This window comes from Papaver somniferum, unplaced genomic scaffold, assembly GCF_003573695.1.
Source record: "Papaver somniferum cultivar HN1 unplaced genomic scaffold, ASM357369v1 unplaced-scaffold_19, whole genome shotgun sequence".
NCBI classification, from domain to species: domain Eukaryota; kingdom Viridiplantae; phylum Streptophyta; class Magnoliopsida; order Ranunculales; family Papaveraceae; genus Papaver; species Papaver somniferum.
This window is the reverse complement of record NW_020628818.1, coordinates 3,220,480-3,241,267: the sequence shown is the minus strand read 5'-3', so window position 1 is coordinate 3,241,267 and position 20,788 is coordinate 3,220,480.

The window sequence follows — 20,788 nt, the reverse complement described above, 5'->3', positions numbered from 1 at the left end:
AATCAGACGTTTTCAAGTCCTCAACATATATGCATACGAAGGAAGACAGTAATTCGCTGACAGGGTATTCACGAGTGTTTCGACAAACTTACCTCCCGTACTAGACGGGGATGAACCTTTGTAGTCGATTCGGGCCACGACTCCTATGTCATGTACGAACCCTAGGGGCCAAGGTGATATCGTAATCACCGTCCTTCTCTGCAAACAATTTATATTTAAACTACCCTTCCGTAGGGCTTAAAAATATTGTCCCAAAATTTAAAGTCCAAAGTCCAAAAATATAAAGTGCAAAAGAAAAAGAAAGTCTAAAAAAATAAAAATCTACAAAAATAAAAATGTCTCTTTTTTTTAAAAAAAATAAAAAAAAATCTTCTTCTTTCGCTCCTTTCGCTTTGCCTTTTACTCCAAGTCTTTAAGTCTTCACCAAAAGCTTTGGAAAAATTTTCTTTCGCTCCAAATTCCGAAATCTGAAAGGAAGAGACAAAAACCCAAAAACGTAAAGAAGAACAAATAAAATAAAAACCTAAAAAAAAAAAAATCTAAAAACTCTAGCCTAAAGACAAGTCCGCGTCGGCGGCGCCAAAAATTGATGTGATTTTCAATGTTGTTGTAGTAATAAGATTCGTTCAAGACTTGTGAAAGTAGATTTTTGACTTAATTTTAAATAAAAAATACAGGAAACTTAAATAAAAGTGATATGAAAAATATGGAGAAGACTGGGGCTATGGACTCCACTAATTACCAATATCAAAGTCATTTTTATATTCTCTAATTATAATTATGCAAATCCTTCATTCAAATTGATTCTTAATATTGCAAAAGTTGATTTTTTTAGAAATAACAATTGTAAATCGAATGTATGGGACATCAAAACCCCAGGCTAGCATGCTCCATCAATTGAAATAACAATTGTTTAACAAAAACCATTTTATCTATTTATTTATCAAGGCAAATAATCATATAATAATTGCATAAATTAAATAAAATAGAGATTACCACATTTCATTGGCGAAATAGCTTCCTCTGTCGCCCCAGAGGATGGTTTTAGCCCATCATTATGTAAACTTGCTCAAAATATTGGTTCATGCTCAAAATTTGTTTACAAAGATGAAATGGAGAGAAAATAATGAAAATCGGGTGTTTGCAACGTTTATAATCGTTGCAAAACACTGTTACAAAGAATGATAAAATTGAACTGTTGATGTATCTCTGCGACCCTCGTGTGACTGTCGTTGTCACTGTAGCATGAACGACTGCCTCTGGTGGTCTTTTGTTCTTCGTGTTCTTCAACAGCAGCAAAAATGGTGGTTCTCTGGTGTGATTTTTTTTTCTTCTGTTGTTGCTCTCTGCCTCTCCCAAACTCTCTGTCTTCGCTCTACTGATCCTATACACCTTTTATAGCATGTCATGCACAAGAAATCTCCTTCATAACTGCGAATGATTCTTCATTACTCGGCATTAAGGAAAATATTCTCGGGAATATTTTCTTACTTTTTTTTTTTTAACTTCCGAGCCTTGATTTGATCCAAACGCACTCCTTACATGCTCCAAAATATGTTTACAAGGTTGTATACCCGTGCAGGGCTGATATCTTCACGCCACATCCACCAAAAAAACCGTGTTCTGTTCACTCCTATGTTTTCTTCCACACGAGATTGTAGCCAATTTTAACCAAAAATATCAATCATAACATGTCTGTTACGCTCCATAAAGTCATCCCCATGAATAATAGCCATTGAATCTCTTCCTAAGATGTCTAGAAATCGAATCAAAATTATGTTCTTCACTGCCAATATTTCCCGCCATAACACGTTTTCAACTGAAGAAGAAGGGGTGTCCCCTATCCTGAACTGGGGTGCGAATAGAAGGTGTCCAACTGAGGTGCCCCTTAACCAATAGTGAGAGTCCGAATAACAATTGTCCTCCGGGGGTGCTCTGAGCTACTTCTCAAGCCGAATTTTCCAACAATATTTATTTCGAAAAAATACCTACAAACACACAAAACACCATAATAAGTACGAAATCAAGTACTAACGATACGGAACATTGAGGACAAATTAGACATAAAAATGCGTCTATCACCTATCTCCACCAACTCAACCTTGTGTACGGGTGAACGCACGAAGATCGTGGAACTTCTCAAACAGTACCAGGACATATTCGCTTGGACATATGAAGAAATGCCCGGTTTAGATGAAAAATTGGTTACCCATCATATACATTTCATACCTGGATCTAAGCCAGTTAAACAGTCTCCGAGGCAGTTCAGACACAAGGTAGAAGAGCAAAACAAGAATGAGATTCAGAAGTTACTAACTGTTGGCTTCATCAAACCAATTCATCATCCAACCTGGTTGTCTAATGTGGTTCCGGTAAAAAATAAAAATGGACAGATCAGGTGTTGCGTGGATTTCAGAGACTTGAACAGATGCTGCCCCAAAGATGATTTTCTTCTACCTAACATCGACATGTTAGTGGATGCCACCAGCGAACATGGCGTGTTCTCCTTCATGGATGGATATAGAGGCTACAATCATATAAGGATGTATGAGCATGACGCGAGTAAGACAACTTTTCGAACTCCTCTCAGAAATTTTTATTATACTGTAATGCCATTTGGTTTAAAGAATGCCGGTGCAACGTATCAACGCGCTATGACGGAAATCTTCCACGACATGATGCATAAGCAAGTTGAAGAATACGTGAATGATATAGTAGTCAAATCCAAAGCTCGGGCGGCCCACACAGGAGTCTTACGACAAGTGTTCGAGTGCCGTGAACACAAGTTGAAGATGAATCCTTTGAAATGCTCTTTCGTCGTTTCTTCAGGCAAATTTCTGGGATCCAGGTGACTGCTGAGGGAATCAAAGTGGACCCATCCAAGACCCAAGTTATCCTCACGATGCCGCCTCCGCGAACTATGAAGGAACTCCAAAGCTTCATGGGCAAGGAAGCGTTTCGGAAGATTCAACGAATATTGTCATCTCCAAATCATCATAAAGGGTTCGCCTATTATGTCGGCCCGTACGAGAAAAATCCCGAGACATCTTCAGATCTACTGAAGCCGAGACCTCAAGGGAGCAGCCACAAGAAGATAGCGATGTCCGCAACATCAATGAGAGACGCTTTTAGAATTTCGTCTACCAAAGGAGATTGCACCTGGGACTTAAGAGGTACATACAGATTCTCCATGAAAAGAGCTTCATCATACTTGCAGAGCCTATTAGTTAAGTCACTCGCATGAAAGAACTTCCCTACATCTCAAAGACACGATCCAAAGGTGATAACGGCAAATGAGTGTGATGGGGACTGCTTAGCACTTCCCATCTCAAATATGGTGAATTTAGAGAGACGCAAGCATGCTATCATTATGATTCCAAGATGTCCAAAGACGAGGATATACTCAAGAGAGAAGGCGTATTGTCAAAGACCAATGATATTCCTGGACGTATATGAAACGCAATGCAGACGTAAAGACGGACTCATGAACCCAGCGTGACAACGTCCATCAAGTCGAAGGCTCAGTGGATACTCGTGGGAAGGGGACTGTCTCGCTCTTTTTCATTCCATGAGGCAACATCAAGGAATCTATCGGTTCCACCATTAACTTCTCCCTCTAATAACGAGACAAGCTCTACTACTATATGAAGACCGCCAAGTTCGTGCCCGTAGCTATCACGCCTCTTCCTTCCAGTATCTTCTGATCACAGCTGCAGCTAAGAACCATTGTTCTTTTGTTGATACAAGTGCCCGAGCTTCACCATAGCAATAACCACTACGGACATAGGTAATCCGAACTTCTGCATTTTTTATTTTCCCACGGAGAAGTAATAGAGTCACGTAGGAGAGATGGCTATATCTTTATTATGGTAAACCCACCGACCATACAAGATAAAACCATATAAATCACGCTTGGGGACTGAGGCTCAGCATGAAATCCCTTCGCCGTCAGTCAAGGACTTCTTCAACACAAGAGAGCTGGTCAATCAAGGAGCATGTAATTCGCAAGGGAAAATTAAACTAAAGAATAAGACGCTTCAATGCTCTCTCCAGAAGAAGAAACCGCTTCAACACTCTCTCTGGGACCCGCCTCGACGTTCGTTTCAAAAGATGCTTCAACAATCACTCCAGAAGAAGCATCCTCAATTCTCTATTCAGGGGAAGCCGCTTCAGCGCTCGCCAGAAGAATCCGCTTCAACGCTCTCTCCAGAAGAATCATCTTCAATACTCTCTTCAAAGGAAGCCGCTTAAACGCTCGTCAGAAGAAGCCGCTTCAACGCTCGCTCCAGAAGAAGCATATTCAATGCTCTCTTCAGAGGAAGCCGCTTCAACCTCGCTAGAAGAAGTCGATTCAACGCTCACTCCAGAAGAAGCATCTTCAACGCTCTCTTCAGAAGAAGCCGCTTCAACGTTCTCCAGAAGAAGCCGCTTCAACGCTCACTCCAGAAGAAGCATCTTCAACGCTCTCTTCATAGGAAGCCGATTCAACGCTCGCAAGAAGAAGCCGCTTCAACGCTCGCTCCAGAAGAAGCATCTTCAATGCTCTCTTCAGAAGAAGCATCTTCAACGCTCTCTCCAAGGTTCGCCTCGACTTCTCTTCAGAAGCTGCTTCAAAGCTCTCTCCAGGGTCCGCCTCGACTTCTCTTCAGAAGATGCTTCAAAGCTCTCTCCAGGATCCGCTTCGACGTTCGCTTCATAAGCTGCTTTAACACGCCTTCCGGAAGCTGCATTCTCTTCCTCATGATAGGGCTCGTCCGCATCAGAGTCGAGGATTATGACATAAACCGTCATCATGCTAGGGGAACGCTTACCTGGACGCCTCTTGAACGTGACATGCTCCAAGGACAGGACGACCCATCTCTCCTGGTAACATCTAACTTTGTCTCATAAGTTTTATCTTTACTTGTCACCATCTAATGCATACCCCGTAATAGTGCAACCATTACGTGCTAGGCAGGGGACTTAATGTTGATGGTGGATTTTAGTTCAGGGCTAAAATTGTAAAACCGGTATTTAATACGCTGATATCCTGCAAAGGGTAAAGCCGTTTGATAAGTGATAAGTATCTCTTCACTTTATTTATTTGAAGCAATTCAATGAATACACAAAATTCACCCAGAATGGTACATGTAGCAATAATCCCAAATTTTTCGTGAATTTGGTGCATGTGGCAACAATCCTAAATTTTCTGTGAATTTTATTAGCATTATTAATTAATGCATAAATTTCCTAGTATTTCCTGTGTTGTTCTCAGCAACACTCTCCTTATTGGCATGCCATGATGACTGAGTGTTCACTTCCAGCAGAGTAACATGAATCTCCAAGTGACAATATCGAGATATGCACGAAATACCCATATAGGCTACATCATTCTCTAACAAAGAGAATCTAGACGCGCTTTGGATAGCCCGATCGAGTATGTTTAATTTCCCTAAGGGAAATCTGGACTGTCCGTATCAGTCTCAGAAACAATCACGGCCACGCAAGTTGGACGCATGATTTTACCATCCTAGACAAACCCTAGCAGGAATAGGTGATTACCATGATGACCATCGGCTGGCCCACTTATTCCCTAGCCGTCGAACACCACACCATACCTCCCAGCGCGTCAAACGCCAGCCCTAAAATAGGGTGGTCGCGCTGCTTTGGAAGAAGCTCGATGAGCGTAGACTGTTCAGGGCAGTCTTAAAACCATCACGACCGTCCAACTTCGACAGCCTGGTTGGACGGATTATATCATCTCGTGAATGATCATGGAAGTGCTAACGCACACGTTGGTGGGCCCATTTCTCCCTCACCCCATCGGTTTTCTCACGGCAAGGTCATGGAGAAATGAAACGATTGCTCAAACCATGGCAGGCGTGATGCTTCTAAGGTTCGCGGAAATTCCACTAATGTATTAAATCGATCACAACCATTCAACTTAGCCAGCCTATTTGGATGGCTTAGATCGCATTTAGGACCATCAGGAAGGTGCCAATATGTTCACCGTCAGCCCAACATGGGCCCCACATGATCGATCTCCCCAAAGGAGAAGCACGGCTTGCCAAACCGTTTGGCCAAAGTCGCGTGTGCGTGACTGTTCAAAACCCTAATTAGGGTTTGAGGCAATGCACATCTGTCGTAGTTCGATCATGGCCATCCATCCTCGCCAGCCTAAACAGAGGGTGTAGATATAGATTCAAGAGGTCCCAAGGATGTCAATTTGATCACTGTGGGCCGACCTTTGCGTGTGACCGGCCGTCCTAGGCAGACTAGGGCCCGACTCCTCGAAACGCACGCCCAAAGGTGGAATGCCACACGGATTTTAAATCCTTTGCCGCAACGAATTTCTGTTGCAAATCGATCACAACCACTCATCTTTTCCGGTCAAATTGAGTGGCCTAGATCGAATCTTTGTGAAACCGAGAGGTGTGGACATGCTCGTCAGCGGGCCATCTCCACACACGCCTAGTCGGTCCCTCCAAAAATTAGCGCCATGCTAGGACTCGATCAAGCCAAAGAGGGTATGTTGCGCACCTCTAAAAAACCCTAAAATCCATCAACGGCAGCAAACATGCGCCGTAAATCATCTCGTCCGTCCAACTTTTCCAGCTTGGTCGGACAACTTAGATTAAAAGTTAGGAGATCAATGAAGCGCCTCAGTGATTACCGTCCACCACTCTGTCGCAGGGAGTGATCAACCAGATGGTGGCCTGCCCATGCGGCCTCCAAGCGATCACTCGAAGATGGTTGGACGTGCTGCCATTTTAAGATGCTTAATTCCCGACTTATTCAATCAAGCTTTAAAAAAGCGATGCTTCATGCATATCGATTGTTTTGAGCTGGTTGCTTTAAACGATGCATTAATGCATTGATCATACACGATATTCATGAATATCAATTCCTTAAATAACTTAGTTATTTAACTTAATAGCATCGTATGGTATTTTCTGTGGCGGGTCCCACGACTCGACATGCTCATTCGAGAAATCAAACATGTCACAAACTGGGGGATACTTACTGGGGTATTGGTCTGGCGGTTTACAGCGTACGGTGTGCAACACGCCCATTACGAGAACGTGTCAGGAGGCATGGACGGTTTAGCGATGATGAGGTAAGTAGGAAAAGGCGTGATCGTGTGACAATCACCTACACGACCCCACTACTCCATCACTCCACTTCCTCCATTTCCTACGAGATGAGGGTTGCGCTCAATGACTTGTATAAATAGGTTCTCCGACCTATTTCCAAACACAGACAAAGAAAAACCAAGTGTTGTTATCACAGTATCCATAAAACACCCAGAATTGATAGCTTACATTGTGCAAGCCAGTTCATCATTCTGATACAAGTCATAAACAACCAACACCTTCATAATCTCAACACCTTCTTCGCTTCCCTCCCTAAGATCAACCCCATCTCCTTCACTTTGTGACCGAAGCAAGTCTGGAACGGCCATTTCTTGGTTTGGTCCAGAATATAGATTGATCTATCGAATCAAAAGCACTCCCGTGCAGTGTATTTGTTTAGGGTTTAGATACATTTCTCATCCCCACACACCCAAAATTACCAAAACCGGTAGAAATAGTTTTCACCCATAAACAGTTTACTTCCACTTGGAGGCTGTGATATGGTATTAGGGGCTAACTGGTTGCGCAAACTTGGTGATGTTGTTTTCAACCTCTCCACTTTAAATGTTACTTTCTCTTATAAGGGTTAACACATCACTTTGACAGGTACAAAACCCTCCACTTCCTTATTTCAAATGAGTAGTGCAGTTGTTAACAAATTTTTCTCCACTACCACTCATGGCCTTATAAGCCATTTTTTCTCAGTCAACACCACTACCACACCAACACCTATACCTCCACCCATCTTACCCCTTCTTGAAGAGTTAAAAGACATCTTTGCTAAGCCAACTCAACTACCTCCTCATAGAACATTGGACCATACCATTCCACTAAAGCCTGATGCTCAACCACCAAATAAAAGGCCCTGTAAATGTCCTTACATTCAAAAAGGTGTTATTTATCAACTAGTCAAAGAGATGCTTTCCTCTGGCTTAATCCAACACAGCCATAGCCCCTTTGCATCCCCAATTCTCCTTGTCAAAAAGAAATACAACACTTGAAGATTTTGTGTTGACTATAGAAAGCTAAATAGCATCACCATAAAAGACAAATTTCCTATTCCAGTGGTGGATGAGTTATTGGATGAATTGCAAGGGGCCATTATATTTACTAAACTGGATTTAAGAGCTGGTTATTTTTAGATCAGGGTACACATCCCAGATATCCATAAGACTTCCTTTAGGACTCACCAAGGCCATTATGAATTCAAGGTGATGCCCTTTGGACTCACAAATGCTCCTGCAACTTTTCAAGCACTTATGAATGATATTTTTGCTCCATATTTGAGGAAATTTGTTTTTGTATTTTTTGATGATATTCTCATTTATAGTTCCTCTATGTCTGAGCATCTTGAACATTTGAAAATTGTGTTTTCCTTACTGAGACAACATCAGCTTTTTGCTAAGATGTCCAAATGCTTCTTTGGTCAATCTCAGTTAGAATACTTGGGACACATAGTCACTGTAGATGGTGTGTGTGTGTTGACCATATCAAGATTGCAGCTATGCAAAGCTGGCCGTTAACTACTTCTATAAAGGACATGAGAGGATTTTTGGGGTTGACAGGCTATTATAGAAGTTTGTGAGAAATTATGGAGCTATAAGTAAACCTCTCAGAGACCTTTTGAAGAAGAATTCTTTCATATGGTCTCCAGCTGCAACTGCTGCTTTTGAACAACTCAAAGCTGCAATGACCTCCACCCACGTACTTTCTCTTCAAGATTTTTCCAAAAAATTCATTGTGGAAAGTGATGCTAGTGATAGCTGCATTGGTGCTGTGTTAACTCAAGATGGCAGACCAATTTCTTTCTTCAGCACTGCACTTGGGCCTAGAGCAAGAGCCCTCTCAACATATGAAAAAGAGTTCTTCGCAATTGTCAAAGATGTTCAGAAGTGGAGACAATATCTACAGGGTGCCAAATTTATTATTCAGACTGGTCACTAAAATCTGAAATATTTTCTTGAGCAAAGACTCACAACAGTTCTGCAGCAAAGTTGGCTGATGAAATTATTTGGCTTTGACTATGAGATTAGATACAAAAAAGGGAAAGACAATGTAGTTGTTGATGCATTATCTAGAAGACCTCATGCCATAGCTGACTGCAATGCCTTAGCTCTTTCTCAGCCTCTTTGGCTCAAAGATATCCTATACAGCTACTCTAATGATGACAAAGCTCGGCACTTAATTACACAATTACTTATTTCCCCTACTGTTGTACAACACTACAACTACACTGATGAAGTTTTGAGGTACAAAGGCAGACTTTTTGTTGGTGCAAGCAATGGAGTCAGACAAGCCATCTTGAACTCCCTCCACTCTTCTGCCATTGGTGGGCACTCTGGTATGCAGGCTACTTATGTAAGATCTAAGAACTATTTATTTTGGCCTCACATGAAACAAGACATACTTTTCTTTGTGGCTAGATATGACATTTGTCAAAGAAACAAAGGTGAGAGTACATTTACTTCTGGTTTACTTCAACCACTACCTGTTCCTGATCATGCTTGGCAGAACATCACTATGGATTTCATTGATGGCTTGCCCTTAAGTGACAAGAAAAGTGTCATTCTGGTCATTGTGGATAGATTGACCAGGTATAGTCATTTTATTGCACTGCAACACCCATATACAACTGCTTCAGTGGCTAAAGTTTTTATGTACCAAGTGTTTAAACTTCATGTCCTACCATCTTCAATTGTCTCAGACAGAGATAGGGTCTTCACTAGCAAATTTTGGCAGGAATTATTTAAGTCACTGGGTACAAATATGAACCTTAGCACTGCTTATCACCCTCATACTGATGGTCAATCTGAAAGGGTAAACTCTTGTCTAGAAGATTATCTGAGGTGCATCACTGGACACAAGCCTAGCAAATGGTGCCAATGGCTTTCCCTTTCAGAATGGTGGTACAATACAAGTTACCATACTAGTCTCAAAATGTCACCCTTTCAGGGCCTTTATGGTTACCTACCACCACACATGGAATTTCCCACCACTGCAACCACTTCTGTAGCTGCTGTTGAGCACTATTTAAAAGACAGAGATGTTATGATTGAGCTTCTCAAGGAATCACTCCAAAACGCACAGGAAAGAATAAAGTTCTATGCTGACAAAAGTAGAACTGACAGACAATTTACAGAGGGTGATCTTGTTTATCTGAAAATCCAACCGTACATACAGGCTTCAGTCTCACTTATGAAGAACTTCAAGCTCTCTGCTAAATTCTATGGCCCATTTTTAATATTGCAGAAATTTGGTAGTGTAGCTTATAAACTTCATCTTCCTTCTTCTGCCAGAATTCACCCAGTTTTTCATGTTTCTCAGCTTAAGAAGCACATTGGCCAGCACCTTCTTCCTTCTCCTACACTTCCTGTAGTTGATCATGAAGGGGAGATCATCATGAGACCTGAAGCAGTTCTCATATCAAGAACATTTCTTATTGGAAAGAGGTTGGTCAGGCAACTTTTGATTCAATGGACAAATTCTTCACCAGAGGATGCTACTTGGGAGGAGCTCTCTACCATAAAGTCTCATTATCCAAATTTCATCCTTGAGGACAAGGATGTTGTTCAGGGGAAGGTAATGTCATAGTCCTATGCCTTAGTCTCTTGGCTATATCCCTTGTCAGTCTGCCCTTAGTAGTATTCTGGGTGTACTAAGTAATTTCCTTGATTGGGTGTAATTAAGATGTCAGCTCATTGGGTGTTGAATATCGTCTCTGTGTCTGACGCGTGTCCATTATAGTTACGTCAATTACTATTTAATGTGTAATAACCTGACTGATTGGATAAGGAAGAGAATTAGCTTAATTTAGTTTTAATTTCTGTGTTCATTAAGAACAACAATCTTCTTCTCTAATGCTCTTAAATCCAAATTGGTACTAGTACAGTACACTCAACTACACTTTCTATCCTAGTCCGAGACTTAGCTATAATAGACTAGAAATCAAGACGTATAGTTTCGATTACTAACATTGACAAACATGCTTGATTTAGAAATGCATGCGAGTTCGACCGAGCAATGCTCTAACAGATGGTGCAGTTTGAGTTGCTGCTGTTTGTTGCAATAAGAAGTGCATATAGATATGGCGCTGGTTCCATTGATTGATGATGAGAAAATATTGCAGGTAGGCCAGGGATGTTTGCAGTGTGGCATGAACTGAAATGGAGCTACAGATGTAAAGAAATTGGTTGTTTGTTGTTCGTCGGATGGGCTGTGATTCTATGAGACAGTTCTGGAGCTTAAGCTTGTAGTGAATTAGTTATGAGTTCAGTCTTGAACCTGAGGTGAAGATGGTGCTGCAGTGGTGGTGCATAACAAGGGACTGAAGTGAAGTGAATGTTGGATTGAATGAATGCTCGAATGTATAGATGAATGGAGATGGTGCTCAGATGGCAAGAGAACAAGAAAAGGGATGTAGCTGTAAGCAAGGGATTAGTGGTATTGTTTCCATGAAGAGGAGAAGAAAGTTAAGAAGAAACAGCTGCAGTGTGGAGTGTGAAGATACATAGTGTTGAGATGAGATTGCAGTTGTAAGTGGATATGGAACTGGTGATGTAGTTTGAGCTCATAAGGAAGGTTGTTGTGTGGTGCTGGTAATGTTGAACATAGAATGATTTGAAGTGAAAAGGAAATAGATGAATGCTAGGAACCAAACTGCGCAGGGAAGGAGTTGAGATATCGCCGGAAGTATGTGGTGACAGCTCAGGTTAAATTTCTTTGTCAGTTTCACAAAACTGACAGGCATATCATGTAATGGACTGACGGGCTACTGGATTGGGCTTGCTCTAATTATGTTGGGTCAAGATTCAGATGTGCAAGTGGATGAAGAAATCGTAAAAGGCATATAAGGATATAAAAACAAAGACCGAGGGGGGGGGGGAATTCTTTTATCTTATCATATCTCCGCTTCTACTTTTTGTTCTAGGGTTTAAACATGAAAACTCTTCTCTTTATTCTTGTTATGAACTCCATTAACATGAGTAGTTAATCTTATTATTGGTTATGGATTAGTTGGATTTTTCAAAACATGTTTCTTGGTCAATAAATTAGTTTTGTCTCACAATTATCGATTATGATTCACTACAAATATCGCATCTATGATTGATTGTTGGTTTTGTCAAGCTGCAAATTGGTAGAACTCGTAATCATATCTATTGCTAGTTTAGGGGTTTATTATACGTAAACGTGATACACCTTGAATACAAGTAGCATAATTGTGAATACTGCTTGTAGTGATACATCCTAGTAGTCACAAGTGAGTCATAAACTTTGTTAAATCGGATTAGTGCGTTTTTCACGTTTGGTTGCTTTGATTGGCCTGATTTCATAGAACTTAATGCATCTAGGGAATTAAACTTGATTAGTGATTTTACACGTTAGGTTGTTCTCTTAGTTAGAATTCATACTCGCATCTTTTAATGTGTTTGTTGATGACAAAAAGAAATTAGCGGGATATTCTTGCGATCAAGGTATCCTAGGGCTTTTGGTAAAGTAGAGATTAAATATCAATTCTAGTTATTAATACAAGAACATGTTAGTGAATGAAAACGAAATCCTTAACCAATATCTTTACATCTTTGATTTGCTTGTTTATTTTTTTGTTTTGCTTTTATTTTATTTTAGTATATCAAAATCATAATATCCCCCTTTGTTTGCTTAAGATACCAAAACATATTGACAATCTAGTCCTCTCTGTGGGAACGATCCTTTCTTGCCCTTGCTATATTATATATTTTGAGTAGTGAGAAAGTAATTTATTTTTGACGCATACGACAGCGATCACCCTGGTGACGATTAGAGGTGTCGTGCTCAAAGAAATATTAGGAGTAGCAGCGGCTCTGGCTCTGGTAATGAGAAGCGTCACGCCAGAGGGGATATTTCCTACTTTACTGGTGTTGATACTAGAGGATGTAACACCATGCGATGTGTTGACTGTGCTGGCAGGCGGTTCATTGGTGTTAACGGTAGGGATATTGGCATCAGGAGTGTGATCAGCGCCCGTAGCATCAGGATTGGTAACTGAAACAGACCTAAGATCTACCATCTTGAATTTGAGGAATTGAAATGAAGATTGAAATTGATTTCTTGTAACCGAGAGATTAATCTCCCACTGTGGTCGCTAGTTGTTTTGGGGTAAAAACTGATCTTGTTGTTTTTGATAAATTTGGGTGTGTTGATGAGAAGCGATTCAAACCCTTAACAAATTCACTACACGGGAGTACTTTTAGATTTGAGAGATCAATCTGTAAGACTCTGGCCTAAACCAAGAAATCCCGTTCCAGATTCAATTCAGTCACAAAGTGAAGGAGAAGGGTCGATCTTAAGAAGGGAAGCAAAGAAGGTGTTTGAGATCAGAATGTTGAACTATGAGGGTGTGGCTGTTTTATGACTTGTATCAGAATGTGGAACTAGCTTTCCGAATGTAAGCGATCAGTTCTTGGTGTTTTCTGGATACCTGTGTTGATAACACTTGTGTTGTTTATTGAAATAGGTTGAGATCCTATTAAACAAGTCATTGAGAACCCTGATCTCGTAGGAAGTGGAGGCAGTTAAGTAGTGGAGAAGTGGGGTTGTGTAAAAAAGTGGTGATCACCACGTTTCAATTACGAGGGAAAACTGGGCACACTTTCACCCATTACTTCCATTGTTGTTAACCTTCCGTCCTTTCCTGACACTTTCTTGTAATGGGGGCGTTGCACGCCGCATGCTGTAAACCGCCAGACCAATACCCCAGTGAGCATCCCCCAGCTTGTGACATGTTTGATGTATCACGTAAATGGGTGAAGTCGTGAGACTCGCCTCTAAAATCAGGACATGGTGCTTTTAGGTCAAATAATAAAATTATTTGTAAAAGAAATATTTATAAAACATCGCTTATAATCGATGTATATAAAGCATCGCTTTTAAACAAGCAGCTGAAAACAATCGATATGCAGGAAACATCGTTGTTTTGAAGCTCGTTCAAATTAGTCGTGAATTGAACGTCTTAAAAAAGTAGTGTGAACGTCCACCTTTGGGAGATCGTTTGAGAACCTTATGGGTGAGCTACCACTTGGACGATCGCTCCCTGTGGAGGAGGGTTGGCCGATGATCACAGCGTTACCACGGTGGCCTCCTAAAAATAAATCTAAACCATCCAACTAGGCTAGCGAAGTTGGATGGACGAGATGATTTGCGGCAGTTGCGTACTGCTATTGGATTATTGAAGAAGCGCGACCAGCCTCTTTTGGGTGATTATTCGAAGGCCATATGAGCAAGTCGTGGCTTGGAAGACGGGTGGCCGGTGATCACAGTTCCACGTTGTTGTCCAACTAGAACCGACCTAAGCTGTTCGACCAAGCTGGAGAAGATGGACGAACACGATCGGTTTGCGGCAGTTGCATAACGCCGCTGACTTAATTTTAGGGTTTTAAAAATCGCGCGATCATCCTTCTTTGGGCGAGCGATTCAGCACGTTTCTGGTTTGCGGTGAGCAAGTCGATTCACCAAGAATGTAGTTGTGTCGCCGGTGAACACGGAAATACGCTTTTGATCATTCGAGGGAAGATCTAGGCCGTCCAACTAGGCTAGATAAGTTGGACGGTTGTGATGTATTTGAGACTGTTGTGGTCGGACTTGGCTTGTTTGAGATCTTTTTTAACAGCGCGATCACCCACGTTTTGTCTAATGTTTGAGGGTATTGCAGGTGAACTACATGGATTTTGACCGGTTGCGACGTTAATAGGCCCGCCGGTGGTCATCATGATGATCACCTAGTTCCACTAGGAGTAGGCTAGGCTTGTTGAATTGCGTGGCCAAATCGTGTGGCCGTGATCGTTTTTTAAGACTGACATGGACATTTTAGATTTTCCTTAAGGAATTTAAACGCGTCGATCATACTAACTTTTATTAAAAAGGTGTATCAACACGCCGACCTCTTTATCAGAGAGTGGTGTAGCCTATGTGAGTGTTTTCACGCAGGTCTCAATACTGATATTTCGGGAGATTCATGCTACTCTGCTGCGAGTGAACATTAACCGTCATGTCATGCCATGCCAATATTGAGAGTTCGGTTGAGAACATAGCATAGGAAAACACTAGGCAGGCCATGCATTAGTGAATAATGCAATATGTTAAAATTTACAGAATATCTGGGATTGTTGCTTCATGGACCATTCTGGATAAATTTCATAAATATATCGAATTGCTCAAGACTCATTAAGTAAAGAGGTCCGAACACTCATTAATTTTGAATGGCTCAGTCTCTTTACGGAATGACGACGCATTAAATACAGGGTTTTACGATTTTATCCGTGAACTAAAAATCACCATCAATAGGTACCAAAGACCAATATTCAAGGACCAATCAATTTCAATCAACAACCAAAGGTTGGATTTACCAATTGATCGATTCAACACACAACCTGTGATATTTCTATTATATAACAAAATATAATGCGGAAAAGAAATAACACAGACACCAGAATTTTGTTAACGAAGAAAACCGCAAATGCAGAAAAACCCCGGGACCTAGTCCAGCTTTCAACACCACACTGTATTAAGCCGCTACAGACACTAGCCTACTACCAATGAACTTCGAACTGGAATGTAGTTGAGCCCTAATAAATCTCACACTAATCAAGGTACAGTTGCGCTCCTTACGGCTCTGAACCCCAGAAGGATTCTACTAACTTGGTTCCCTTATCTGATTTCACCCAAACTAAGAGTTGCTACGACCCAAAGTCGAAGACTTGATAAACAAATCTGTCTCACACAGAAAAGTCTATTGGAATAAATAAATATGTTTTCCACAGAAATACCTACGAGTTTTGTTCTGTCTTTTGATAAATCAAGGTGCACATGAACCAATTGATAAACCGGACTTACATTCCCGAAGAACATCCTAGTATTATCAATCACCTCACAATAATTTTAATTGTATGTTAGCGAAACAAGATATTGTGGAATCACAAACGATGAGACGAAAATGTTTGCGACTACTTTTAACCTTACCTATCGGAGATAAATCTCAAGCAAATCTTAGCAAAGATAATACTCAATCACGATATAAGAAGTAAGATTAGAACACGCAACTACAGAGAAAATATTTGGGTTTGGATTCACAATCCCAATGAAGTCTTTAAGTCGTTATTAACCTAGAGGGTTTCGTGAAAACCTAAGGTTAAAGGAGAATCGACTCTCGTCGCAACTAATATCACACATGAGGTGTGTGATGTATTTTCAAAAGTTGTTGTAGATAGTGGTAAAAGGGGTTCTTTTCGAACTTGTGAAGGGAATAATTTTTTTTAGATTTAAATAATTTAGAAATGTAGAAAATTCAATTAACAAGTGATATAAATTTTATGGAGAAAATAGGGGTGATGATTCCATCATTCAATAATATTTATGTAGTTTTATTTATTTTTTATTATGCAAATTTAATAATTATTTTGATTCTAACTATTGCCAAAAGCAGATTCTCAAAATATCAAAGATTAATCGCAAGCATAATACATCAAGAGTATAAAACTAAGCATGTATTATCAAGAGAAAATATATTTGATTAATAAAAATCATTTAAATCATTTATTTTCAATGCAATTAATCATATATAAATATTGCAAAAATTAATCAAATAAAAATTACCACATAAATATTGCGAGAAAGGCTTCCTCCGTCACCCCTGGGATTGGGTTTAGCTACTCATGATGAAAAACCTCTCAAATTGATTCATTGATACTCAAAAGTTGTTTACAATCAAGAGAAAATGGAGAAAAACGGTTTACAACAGTGTTTGCGACGCATATAAAGCGTTCAAAAAGAACGATACAACAGAAGTGATGTTGTTCCGAAGTCGGGGAAAGGAATTGAGTATTGTCGCAATTAAGCGACCCTAATCAACGACTGTCCCTGAGGGTATTATGTTCTTCGTGTTCTTCCTTGCACCAGCAACAAGCTTTTCTCTTGCGTGACTTTCTTTCGATTCTTCTCGTCTCCTAAACTCTCCCCAAGACTCTCCAAACTTGCTAAACTCTTTAGCCTTGTATTTATAGTGTTTTAAAACAAAAATATCCGACCATAACACCGTATAATCTCCCATTAATCCCGTCATTGCTCGCTGCCCATATTTAACAATAATTTCCATTTTTGGCTTCTACACACGTTAGATTTGGTCCTGCACGCTCTAGTTAGCCTTCTCCACGTCTCAGAACTCTTTCAACGCTATTCGAACTCCTCCATGCACACAAGAACTTCAATTTTTCTCGTGTTATAGTACACGTGCTCTGTTTTGGGTGTGTGAATCATCACGCGTTTTCCAGCCAATTCCGATCGAGCCCACTGCCCAAAATGTGTTCCTTAACTTATATCACATCTCTCTATAAAATTTCAGCCATTGAATCGACCCGTAACCCCTTCATTTTTGTGATCAAACTTCTGCCAGTTGAGAATTTCATTTCCCGCCAAAAAAACAGTTTTCAAACGAAGAAGAAATGGTGTCCCCCTATCCTGAAATGGGGTGCGAATAGCAGGTGTCCACTGAGGTGCCCCTTAACCGATAGTGAGAGTCTGAATAACAATTGTCCTTCAAGGGTGCCCCGGGCAACTTTTCGAGCCGAATTTTCCAAAAATGTTTATTTCCTAAAATACATAAAAACATAATATTAGTACAAAAATAGAGTTCCAACAATACGGACATTGAGGACAAATTAGAAAATGCGTCTATCAAATACCCCCAAACTTATTACTTGCTAGTCCTCGAGCAAATTTATTCTAGAAAGGAAAATCATTTGAACCCCTAGGTGGCCCTAGTGGCGGAGTGTTGTCTCCGGAGGGTTTACCAGAGGTGTACCCAAAAAACCTTTACTCCAGACCCTAACTATCTACGCAAAATCTTGGAAAGCACTAAAGAACCTCCTTGGTTGGCATACTTATTAATTATAGGAGGAAGTACCCTGATGCGAAATTCCAATTACTGTACACGAGTTTTCACTCAAGCATACTAAAATTCATATAAGTGACAGATCTCTACTAAGATAGTTTCACGATGGACATCATACTCGGAGTCAGACTAATCACATGAATAGATTGAGAAGATGGAAAAAGAAAAATGTAGATGGTTGAAAAGTGAATGGTGTTTCCCATATCTGTCTGAAGGCCTCTGACAAGGTGAACCTAACCTAAATGACTGAGATACCGGTCTGACTAATATTAACACACTGGCATATACAAGGGAACCAGTGGTCAATAATCCTAACTCTAGGTCAACACAACTGGCATATACAAGGGTACCAGTGGTCGACTTTATTAAACATACATTTATTTAAGAACTAACAACATGATTGGACCTTGTGGACCCAAGCGCATGTTTCTTGTCAGCAGATTACATGGTAATTCCCGTGGATCCTGCAATCCACGCTTGTTTAGGCGACGGAGACAGGGAGAACACACACATATTGCTATCCAAGTGTTAGTATTTATTCCGATTGGTCTACTAGTCTGGTCTATTTTTTTTTTTTTTGAAAAGGTAACTCAGTCACTCTATTTCACCCTAGCAAAGGTAACAACTTGAATCGTGTGCCCCACCAAATCACTTGAAATAAAAAAAACTAAAATAGAAAAAGGACTCGACGAGATATGGCGAAACTATCATGTTATTTCTAACACCTGAGCTCTGTGCTTTTATGAATAGACTCTATAGATGTTTCCATCTAGTCAGATTGGTTCCTCAACTCCTAAAACAAAATGTTTCCATCCACTTAGATTGGTTAGTGCTATCCTTAATACGCATAAATTTCTAGGCTCTGGAGTTTATTTATTGCAACTAAAAGATTTTCCCATACCCCCAAACTTAAATCTAACATTGTCCTCAATGTTTCCAATGATAAAATTAACAGCATGAACGAGGAGAAATTGTTACCACTTGAAGCAAAAAGGGTTGAGGAAAGATATTACCGTGTTGCGTGAGATTAGGTTACCTCCCAAGAAGTGCTAAGTTTAAAGTCTTCAGCCAGACATCAAATACCTCAAAAAGGATCTTCACCTTCCAAAGTCATATACCAATAGCCGAAAAAGTTGTGGGTCCATAATACCAAATAGAGCTAACACCAATATGAGACAACTGCACTGGTCAGAAAAATGAACAGAAGGAGCACATCCTCATCTAAGGTTTCTTGCAAGACAACCGGATCTATCCAGAGCCTCCAGTTGGGCTTCATAAGAGTGTCTTGAAAAATAGATTCATCCGAAAAACGGGTTTCTAATATATGGATTTCCTCCTGAACAGTATCAGGCGGATCAGGTTGTGGAGTCTGAATAGACTCAAGCGATACCTCAGATGCACTAGGCTTGAGTCCCAAGTTAGGGACTTCTACTGGGGATAATTGACAATCTCCCCCAAATTTAGGGTTTTGGGTGTCCCTAGATAAACTAGTCACAATATTCCTAATTTCTAGACCATCCGGTTCCTGAAAAAGGTCAATTGCTTTCTCTGAGTTATAATCAGGTGGTTCATCCTCTAAATTCTTTTGAGGTATACTAGTTATAGGACTTATATGTTTCATATCCTCTATGGTCATCCCTAGAGTTTCCTTATTGTGTTGAAGCACGGTTACTGGCCTAATCTCATGATCACCATCCAAATCGGAAGTTATAGGCAAAATCTCAGATGAGCCTACAAATGCATAATTGGGGTCCAACTTAGGAGGATCTTTAGGCTCTTCGAAATAAGGGCTTAAGGTAGATTCGGTATCTAGTAATGGTTCAAACCTAGATTTCCATCTATAGGTATCTAACATAGGAATAGAATCCAACAGAGCATTTACTTGTTCAATGTTGTTATCATCGTCGAAATCCATGCTAAAACGGGCTAGACAACTCTCTAATGGATCTTCCGATTCGGTGTTTGGTACAGACTTCGGAACTAAGGTTCCTATCATGTTGACCTCTTCAATGCACGTGTCATCTAGCTCAGAGGGTAGCTTACTAATATTAAAAATGTTCAGCTCAATAATCATATTACCAAAAGGCAAATTCATAATAACATTTCGACAGTTAATGATCGCATTGGATGTATCTAAAAACGGGCGACCTAAAATCACTGGTATTTGGTTCTCTGGGTCAGGGATAGGTTTGGTATATAGGATAAAAAAATCCACCGGATATATAAACTTGTCGACCTCTATGAGAACATCCTCGATCACACCACGAGGAATTTTAACGGACCTATCAGCTAACTGAAGTGTCATCTGTGTAGGTTTCATCTCACCAAGTCCTAGCTTAAGGTACACATGGTATGGAAGTAAGTTCACACTGGCTCCTAAGTCAAGCAACGCTTTCTCAACACGGTACTTACCTATTGTACAAGCAATGGTAGGTGACCCTGGGTATTTATACTTAGGAGTAGTGGTATTCTGAATAATAGAACTCACATGACTAGCTATGAAGGCTTTCTTCTGGACACTGAGCTTACGCTTTCGCGTACACAAGTCCTTAAGGAACTTGGCATAAGAGGGAATCTGCCTAATTTCATCTAATAATGGAAGGTTGATATTAACCTGCTTAAAAACCTCCAATATATCGTCAAAGTTGGACTCCCTCTTAGTCGGAACTAGCAGCTGGGGGAACGGGGCTCTGGGAACAAAGCCGGGCTCATCAGGACCCTCATTGGTCTCTTTGGAGACTCTATCAGTCTCCTC